General features: G+C 37.7%; 1 protein-coding gene and 1 long non-coding RNA gene across 3 annotated transcripts in view; one reads left to right on the top strand and one right to left on the bottom strand.

The window, feature by feature from the left end:
• Positions 1-8,760, bottom strand: part of LOC137984703 (uncharacterized) — a 17,206-nt gene extending 8,446 nt beyond the window's left edge. The window contains exons 1-3 of one of the 2 annotated variants that reach the window (XR_011119136.1): positions 8,672-8,760; positions 8,178-8,216; positions 274-441 (exon numbers count right to left, since the gene is read on the bottom strand). This is a non-coding gene — a long non-coding RNA (uncharacterized lncRNA). Of the gene's footprint in view, positions 1-273; positions 442-1,535; positions 1,713-8,177; positions 8,217-8,671 lie in introns of those variants that run through there. The other variant, XR_011119135.1, reaches the window with a different exon arrangement.
• LOC137984701 (uncharacterized) overlaps positions 8,525-10,000 on the top strand; it is a 7,691-nt gene continuing 6,215 nt past the window's right edge. Inside the window, exons 1-2 of the mRNA XM_068831958.1 lie at positions 8,525-8,608; positions 8,736-8,784. The gene's annotated coding sequence lies outside the window, so the exon portion shown is untranslated. The remainder of the gene's footprint in view (positions 8,609-8,735; positions 8,785-10,000) is intronic.

A 10,000-nucleotide genomic window follows, 5' to 3' on the forward strand; every position in this document is an offset into this window, starting at 1 on the left:
TATTTTAAATAAATTGATAGTTCAGTTCGCGATCTTCATGTTAGCTACCTAGAGTTGGAGGCCACCGGCCGCATCATTCACAACACTGTTAATCTGGAACCTTTGCAACCCTTTCGAGCCTCCTTAAAGTATTACCCAACAATAGAGTTGGAAAGATATTTGTAGTTTGCCTACACTATGAAAATATCATTCTTTGGTATCTTTCATCGTTTCACAAATACTATCGCAACGAAAATCCTTTTCGAGCCGCCTTAAAGAGCTTTACTCACCCACCTTACTTTGCGCGCCTTTGTCGTTGTTGTTTTCCGGGAATTTGGGAGTGTCCACTTCCATATATAGGCGAGTATCCTTTGAGCTATTTCCACATCGCGAGAAAAATTACGACAATTTTGTCAGGGAAGTTAAAAAAAAACACTTCGAAGATGCTCGAGGAGGATTATCCTGTGAAATTAAACAAATGGATTTCGATCAGAAAAACAGCAGAATACCTTGCCATTTCGAGCGCTTTTCTATGAAGCGTGGATCTACGTCCCCACTGAATTTCCAGAGGGAAATGCAGGTTTCTATGCGAGGTGCTCATTTAGTTGTCTGGACTTTTCACCGGACCCCAATTAATAAGCAAGCAACCCTGAACCCATATTTATTTTATACCCAAGCAGTTCGCAATGGAAACAGCAAGGCGAGATTAGATGAAATGCTCTCATTCTACTTTCTCAGAATTTCTTCCTTTTCAAGTTTACCAATTCTTCAAATGGGTGTTGAATCCAACAACAATTTCTTCTTCCTCTAAATAAATACAAGGTGACATTCTGGCCTCTATAGTTTTCAACTTTTCCAGACCAAGAATCAAAATGTCACACACAAGCTTGCTTCCACAAAACGCAGTTTTTATTATCGGCGAGAAAATGAAATGAACAGCAATGGATAAAGCCTTTTTACTGATTATAATAGAGATCAGTATTCAAATGTTGCCGAAGACTTGCCTTGCCTTTCTGTTCAGTGCCGCCAGCCTGAACGGAAGACACGCACAACAATATCTTCGCTACCATCCTCAGAGCAGAGGGTTGAACTACGATTCCGTTTCCCCTCGGTTTCATCTTACGAAGAGTAAGCCATACACAAATAATCATAGAAACTGAAATTCTAATAAACATAGCTTATTTTCCCGTGGAAAACAGAATGATATAGCCCATATGATGTCCGATCGAAAAAGATTACTTTACACAGTCATAGAATTCAGAGTTTCGGGGGCCTGAAAAAGGCGACTGGAGTAATATGGGCGAGCAATGTAAAGTGGGTGAGTAAGGCTCTTTAAGAAAATAACACAAACAGAGGTGATAAACATTGTATTCCAACGCATTGTTATAAAACTTGACGTTTCGTATGCTAGTCAACATACATTTTCAAAAGTGACCGTTACAATTCAACACTTTCTCTACATCTGTCTACCGGAAGAAGACATTCACAGGCCTTTACACCAAGTGGGATTCACTCACACCTCGCAAGTACAAAATCAACCTCATCTGCACTCTCACCTATCGATGCTTCCGAATTTGCTCCTCGCCATCTTTATTACAGGCTGGTATTAAAAGATCTGAGAAAGCTCCTGTTGCAAAATGGTTACCCTCAAGGTGTTATCACGTTCAACATTAACGATGTATTGAACAAAAATAAAAGCAAATCAAATAACCCTGTTCAAGCTACAGTCCCCAAAAAAGATATCTTAATCGTGTGACCCTACTTGGTCTTCACAGTAACCAAGTCACGAAACGTCTGAAATCCTGCGTATACAATTTCTACTCTTTCGTCAAGATCATATTCCAAAACACACGCCGCATCAAATCCTTTTTTCCATACAAAGATCGCTTGAACCGATCTCAGAGGTCCAAGGTCGTCTATAAAGCTGTCTGCTGGAACTGTGATGAATTCTACATTGGCCAAACAAAACGAAGACTCCATGACAGAAAAAGAGAACATTTCAAGGCCCTCACCAAAAGTGACCATTCATCAGCCATTGCTGATCATGTGAAAACCACTGGCCACGACATTAAAATGGCATCACTTTGACATTTTAGCGTCCGGAAAAACTGACTTTCACTGCAAAATTAAAGAGACTTTGTTCATTCAAGAGCTAAAGCCTTCCCTTGTCAATATTAGTAGTGAGAAGTTATTGCTGTTTTAGCTATTACTCCTCATTATGTCTACACGTACAGCTGCAGATCATTGATCTCAGTCAGCCAGACCCCTAATGTTTACGACATATACATAGTTTTGAAAAATTGTAACGGTCACTTTTGAAAATGTATGTTGACTAGCATACGAAACGTCAAGTTTTATAAAAATGCGTTGGAATACAATGTTTATCACCGCTGTTTGTGTTATTTTCTTAATCAAGCTACTATGGCCTAAGAACAAGCGTTTATACGATAAGGCTCTTTAAAAGGGCTAGGTCACGCAAGTTTAGGCAATTTCAGCACTGATCGAATGGTCATAGAATTAACTAAAATATCAAAATAACTGTTCAAAACTGTAGAAGAACTCTAACAAAACACAGGGAAGCCAAGAAGGGACATGGATGGACAAAACTGGAGAGGATTGAAGTGGATTGAATTTGGGTAAATTTGAAAAACGTCGGCCCACCTTTTTTCAAATTTATATCAATCTACATCAAAATGTCATTTACAAAGCTGGAAAATCATTCTCAGTTGTTATGTGGCCGTGATTAGAGCTCATAATTAACAAAATGAAACAAAATTACCTAAAATAGCGTTACCTAGCCCCTTTAAGGGCCCACAGACGGATTTTTCGCGCGTTGGTACGGAGGTGAAATGTTACTTCCGATCACTGACGTCACCATATCGTGAGCTAACCAGAAAACCCACTCACGATCAAAAATCACGTCACGTCACGTACAGTTGTTTGCATCGAAGGTTTTTCCCGCCCCTCCTTGCGCTCGTTCTCAGATCAACTGCGCATGCGTAAACGGACTTCCGGTTTAAGAAAAAGCTAAATTTCCGGCGGTCTTTAAATTGAAAATTGAAAATGTCATGGGTATTTCAGTATCGTTTATCCCTTTAAAAAGAACATTTTTCAAAATGAAAAGAAAAGCATGCTTGGCTGGATGCAAAAACGAATACAAATTATCAAACCACTGATTAAATACCCAAATTGTGTAGCACGTAGACAAATTTAGAGTCCTCTTTTATCGGTCACGTGACCATGGGCGTGGCATGATGACGTCATATATAGGGTCATTGGTTTACAAAGGTTGCAAACTGACCAAAATAATGCCAAATTCTCTCAAATAGGCCAGATTCACGATGGCCGCCATGTTGGTTTTCAAATTGTCATGCAAATTAGCCAAGTGTTATGCTGGGGGCAAACATTGAAAAAAAAAAAAAAAATTGCGGAAAATCGGCTCAACGAATAATTGAAATAACATTGCAAAAAGTCCATTTTAGTATTTAGAATTAAGTACCTTTTGCAATTTTTTTATCTTTTGATTGCCTTTGACATTTTGACTTTCTACTTCGTTATCTGCTTATTTTTCTCTTAAAAAAAAACGTCGAAGTAACTTGTGTAATGATTGTATTTTTCTGCTTAGGTGTTAAAAATTCAATGAACGTGAAACAAATTATCTGTGCAGCTAAGATGTTCGTTATAACCTCTCAAACTTGTGTTGTTTGCCCCCTCAGAAGTGTGTCGCTAATTTGCATGATAATAGCAAATCCAACATGGCGGCTATCGTGAATAAGGTCTATTACTTAACCATTAAGCTTACATCCTTAGCAATGCACCCCTAAAAACATGTCAGTAGGCCCTTAAGCACACGCGTTTTTGAGACGCGAACGGCAATCGGAAGTGAGCTGTCTTTCCTTTTAACTTGTTTTGGACTACCACATTTACCTGACATTTCTAAGTATCTTTTCTTCATATTAGAGATGATTGGTTTAAAAATCCTGGGGACACCACTGTCCTGGCGCGCGAAATGTTCTCTTCCGTTTGCCGTCCGTGTTTCGTTCTTCTAACGTCGGAATTGATCCAAAGTTTCTACAAAAAACGTTCTTCAGTTTTGGCTTTATTCAGAGATAATTTCGCGGTTTATTTAAGGATATTTGACGATGACTGCAAGATCCAAATCATTCACTCACTCACTCACTCACTCACTCAAGTAGCGTGGATAGTAGTTGTTTCCTAGTTTGCAAAGTGCAACGACAATATAAATGTTTGTTAGCTGCATCTGTTATGGATGAAATTCGAATAAACTCTAATCGAAAACCCGATGATAAATTTGGAAAGTAGAATTTTGGAACCTTCTAACAAGTACTTTGGTTGCCAAGATTTAAGGGCTATTTTTTAGCCATTTTAGGCAACGGAATATGTGAAGGCATATAATATAGCCTGGTATGAATAAGAAAACTCCACCCTTCCGCAGCAGAAATTCACTCAACGAGAGCTAATTCACAAGAGAAATGCACCACAAAACAGAACAAGCGCCCCCTTAAGTGTGAAAACTTTGTGCACAGCGCACTTATTTTTTAATCAAATCCTTCACCTTTAATTTGGTCCGTCTTTTAATTTGTCTTCTCAAAAAGTCATCATTTTGTCTGGTACACAGCATCATATTACGGTCAAGATCACTTCTTCTTCCATCAACGATAGCTCGATAAACTTCCTCGGCAAAGGCAACAAGCTGTTTGCCCGAAGGCGAAGCTATGAGTCTCCAAATTGGGCTTCAATTTATTTGGTTCAGGAAGGTTCCTGATTGGCTGGTATGCGTGCATTCCAATCGAAGTGACAACAAAGTGTGTCACATGTAACCTTAGCTTTACAACATCTACATGAGAAAAACCCCACTGATGTGATGTCGCCGTGAAAATCACTGCTATTGTTGCTAATTTGGCGTCCTCTGGAAATTTACTCGTCCAACTGCAAAGTCCGTGTAGAAGGCAAGCGTGAAATTATCATGCGGGCGGATTTCGTGAAAAACACTGAGATTTCAAGAAGAAATATTTATTTTGTTTTTTCAAAACTAAACCTCACAACTGACATTCTCTTTGGTTATGAAACATATTGAAACTATGAAATAAGAAGAAAATATGGCAGAATCATTTTTTGTACTTTCGTGCTAGGTCGTGAATAACTTTTCCAAATGGTCTGGATAGCACAAGTGTTACTAATATTTTAAAAAATACAACCACACTTTTGAATTTTCGGAACATGTTTCGATGTTTCAAACATCATCTTCAGCCATAGAGAGTGTAACATTAAAATTTTTTACAAGATAATTCGTATATATATATAACTATCAATACAATGATTCTTTGTAGATTAAATGTTCGTTACAAGTACGTAAAATTCAAACGAACCAACAATATTATAGAGAACACAACTGACATAACGGTAAAAGTTTAAAAGTGTAATGCTAAACTGACATGATCAACTTGTTTGTTGAGTTCGGGTTTCAACCGCTCAATTTGGAAGCTCTCCTTGATTTTGAGTTGATAAAAAGAAGTAGCATTATCAATAATTTTGAAGCAAGAAACATCACAATTATCGTGACAATTTTTAGAAGAACTAAGATGCTTGAAAATATGAGAATTTTTCTCCCGGAAAAGGTGCTCATTTACACGTGTGTAGAAATGCCTGTTGGTTTCACCAACACGTGTTGTATACAAATTTACTTGTGCGGGCTGTGGTGCTCGCTACGTTGGTGAAACCAACAGGCATTTCTACACACGTGTAAATGAGCACCTTTTCCGGGACAAAAATTCTCATATTTTCAAGCATCTTAGTTCTTCTAAAAATTGTCACGATAATTGTGATGTTTCTTGCTTCAAAATTATTGATAATGCTACTTCTTTTTATCAACTCAAAATCAAGGAGAGCTTCCAAATTGAGCGGTTGAAACCCGAACTCAACAAACAAGTTGATCATGTCAGTTTAGCATTACACTTTTAAACTTTTACCGTTATGTCAGTTGTGTTCTCTATAATATTGTTGGTTCGTTTGAATTTTACGTACTTGTAACGAACATTTAATCTACAAAGAATCATTGTATTGATAGTTATATATATATACGAATTATATTAAAAATTAAAAAATTTTAATGTTACACTCTCTATGGCTGAAGATGATGTTTGAAACATCGAAACATGTTCCGAAAATTCAAAAGTGTGGTTGTATTTTTTAGAATCATTTTTATAGTTGTCATTGATTTAATTGAAGGTGCAAGGAAAAGTCGGGTTGACCATACGTTGCGTCTCTTCTAGGTTTTGGTGCGTGGCCAATGAAAATGTACTAAACGAGTCACATGATCAAAGGTCGAGTCTTAAATTTCAGACGCGAAAATGTTGACCTCAGAAGCGGCTGAATCTGGGACACGAAAATAGCACGGGATAAGTCACGTCTTCCTCAGCGTAACGACCTGCGAAACTCACGTTCACTAAAGAAAACCAAACAAATAGTACCATAGATTTCTTTGTTGGGTAGTCATGAGAATTTGGTGTTATATCAAGATGTCACCAGTCAAGTTGAGGATTAACTTCATTCTCAATGGTCGTCTGATTGACATTTCATTGAAATTTTGAGGAGAATTTACATTGTTATCAAAAGGCAAGAGTCAAGCCTTAGCCCTTCGCACCGACGAAATGTCAGCTCACAATTTTTTTTTATGGTGTTGAATTTACTCTGTTCAACTCGTTGGATAGAACCACGTTTTCTGCAAATAGCGCCGTCATCGCTTTTCGTGGTTCGTTTTCAATTGAGTGTCGTAAAACAAATATCAAAAAGTAACTACTTCAAAGAACCACAGCAGGTCCAAACAGCGCAATGAACCAATCAAAATTCATAACCATTCCATGTAACCTGTTGAAAGCGCGGGAAAAAAAACGCGATTGGTTTTGGTCTTTCGTTTTCATTGGTTGATAAACTGGCGCGAGATTTAAACCAATCACTAAGCGTAGCAAATGCAAAGGCTATGCAAATCTTGACGTAATTGTGAGTGGTTGGTTCGTAGCATCTAATACATTATTCGTGAAAGCCTTCAGAAGTTGCCAGAACTTCATTTGGCGTGCGCGTAAATTTTTGCGCCGTATTTTTTTTGGCAGAAAAATCTTGTCAAGGTCAACCAAGATCATACCAATTTCTATCACTGGAAATTTCCATCGATAAATTTTAACAATAAATTTAATGAAATTAATTCTAATCCTTGGTAGCACATAATTTGTTGGAAGAGAACATAGCTTCTTTTAAGTAAAGTTGTGTAAAAGAAATTACTACATATGAGGGAAAAGCTATTTGCCTGCCCTGTGCTTGTAATTTAGGATAATTTTTTCAGAAAGTATCATAAATGATAAATTTTAATGAGAATTTTAATTTCTTTAACACTAAAAGATCTTCCAGTTCACAGACATTCGTTGTAAGAAAAGAGGATTTTTTAAAGTGCACAGTACCCCCGACATGTTTTCCACTTAAAGAAAATATTACTGCAAATCTATTGGCAAACTGTCTGCCTCCTCTTCAAAGCGAGTCTACGCGTGAAGTTTTTGTGATGGTAATTAGTTCTACCAGAAACCCATAAGGGTTGAAACGTGTAACGCGCCTTCACAGCTTCCGAATGTTCAGTGCTAAGTACCATATTTGGAAACCCCTCGCTCCAGTTAATTTCGCACGAGAACATTGGTGGTATTGCGTCACGGTGTTCTGATTGGTTGAATGTTTCTCTTTCGTTGTTCCGAATATGGTACTTAGCAAATTGAATATTCAGAAGCTTGTTTCCCAGCACACAAGGGGCCGTTACACGTTTCAACCCTTATGGGTTTCTGGTTCTACTTTACAATGAATGAAAACTAATTTTCATAAGAAAAACTTCACACTTGGATTCGCTTTGAAGTGGAGGCATACATGAACTCCATTCCTTACTTGACATCGCAAACTAAACGTAATTAGTTTTGAAGACACAAAGACAAAGCTCTTGGTTGGAAATGAACAAAACTTTGGCCAGCATTTTGCTTCCTTGCAAGGTCAGAGACAACGGACGATTTCACCAAAAAATAATGCCGATTTAGCCCAGAAAGTTAGAGTGTTTTTAAGGGAAACACTTCTACATTTTGTACACTTCAAGCAAAAATCAATGGTACAAGATGCTCACGATTATTGTACATAAAAGGAAATACCTTTTAAAATTATACCGTCGCATACCGAAGTATTTGAATCTGTAATGCAGAAAAACAGCAGAAGTTAACAGAAAATAGCGCATTCAACTGTACTGCACATTCTGTGAAATAAGCAACAGCGCATGCCAGTCACGTGAGTAGTAAACGGCATGACTATTTCCGGGTTGGGGGGTACGGCTGAGGCGTAGGGGGTAAGGCGTAGGGGGTGGGGGTAGGGGGTGAAGGGTACAATAGCTGAAACAACGGAATCCTTCACTAAAATGCTAACCTTGACATTTACCCGGCAGACTTCAGTGAAGTGCATCGATCAAGAACTAAGGAAATTATCATATTACTTCCTTTTTCGGAGAATAAAAGGAAGCTGTTGAATGTCAAGTTCAGCTTTGCTGATAATTGCAGAACACCATTATCTGTCTGCGTACGTGCCAGAGGTAAAGTATTTCCTTTCACTAAAGAAATAGCAAACATGCTTATATGATGCCAGCACATTTTACCTGATGAGATCTTGTTAAGTTCGCGCTTCGCTCTTCACAGCTGTTTACTTCCTTGATCTTGCAGATTGATCAGGACTTCAAGATTTCCGCCAAAGTTCCAAACGCTGTTAAAGGTAAGTACTCCTTTACATGAAATTAGTAGAACTCCACCAGCAAGAACCTCTTCATGAGCAAATTAAAAGCCTGTTCAGTGATAGGATTGATTACTTTGCTCCAACAAAAGTACCCGCAGTGTTGTTTGTAAAAAATTAAAATACTTTTTGTCAAAGCTTTAAACACTTGCAAATGTTAAAAACAGACCTAACTGTAAACGATAGCAAAGTTTCGGTGTCACAGGTTATGGCAATTTTATTCCTGGCTCGTTGATAAATCAAGACTGCATGATTGCCATCTGCCAGATCTTTAATCGATATTGGGACCAAAAAACAGAATACACAAAGAACTAGAGAAAGTAGGTTATGATAAATTAAACAAGTTGCAGGCTTCGGTCGTTCCGTTAACATTCTCAGAAGTCAAGAATAAATTAAGTATAAAATATTCAGATAAAAATATACCAGAAAGCATGAATTTCAAAGAGCTGAGACGTAGGATTTGTTTCAGTCTGGACTTGAACTAGTTTTCGGACTTTATTGGAAACCAAAAATTTTCCACGAGTAGTAAGTGATTTATACGAAGTAAATAGCCCATTTCCGAGTTGCTGCATGCCTCAGTTTTAAAGCGAGTCCTGGTGCACAACCATTCAGATGCAAATGAGTTGCGTATTTTTATGCAAATCAAACTCATTTCCCTTACAATAGTTGAGCACCAAGACTCACTTCGAAACCGAAACAAACAGCAACTCGGAAATGGCGAATTAGAATTACACCAAGAATAAATAATGGTGGAAATTACTTCATGTTTCCAGAATTATTACATGCTCATTGATCTAAAACGCAGAATAACCTAACATCGTCTACCATTCTTTTTTTCTTTTTTTTTAATATCAATTTTTTACTTTCCTTCCTTCTTCATACTTTGTCTTTCGTCTGATTTTCAATCTTTCGTGCCGCCTTTAGTAAAGAAGTTTATGAAAAAGCCGTAAAATAAATCAAAGCCATACAAACTGGCTTCCGTAACATTAAGACTTATAGCATTTAATTGTGATTATAGAGTGGTTTAGATCAGTGATAGAGCGAGTTTCAATTGAGTGTCGTAAAACCAAAACCAAAGTAATAACTTCGGCCAATCAAAAAGGACGGAGACAATCCAGTAAACCAATCAAGACTCGAAGCAATTACACGTAGCCGACACAAAGCGCGGGAAAATGTGCACGCGCAAGCCACGATTGGT

Source organism: Montipora foliosa, chromosome 14 (genome assembly GCF_036669935.1).
Source record: "Montipora foliosa isolate CH-2021 chromosome 14, ASM3666993v2, whole genome shotgun sequence".
In the NCBI taxonomy this organism is placed as follows: domain Eukaryota; kingdom Metazoa; phylum Cnidaria; class Anthozoa; order Scleractinia; family Acroporidae; genus Montipora; species Montipora foliosa.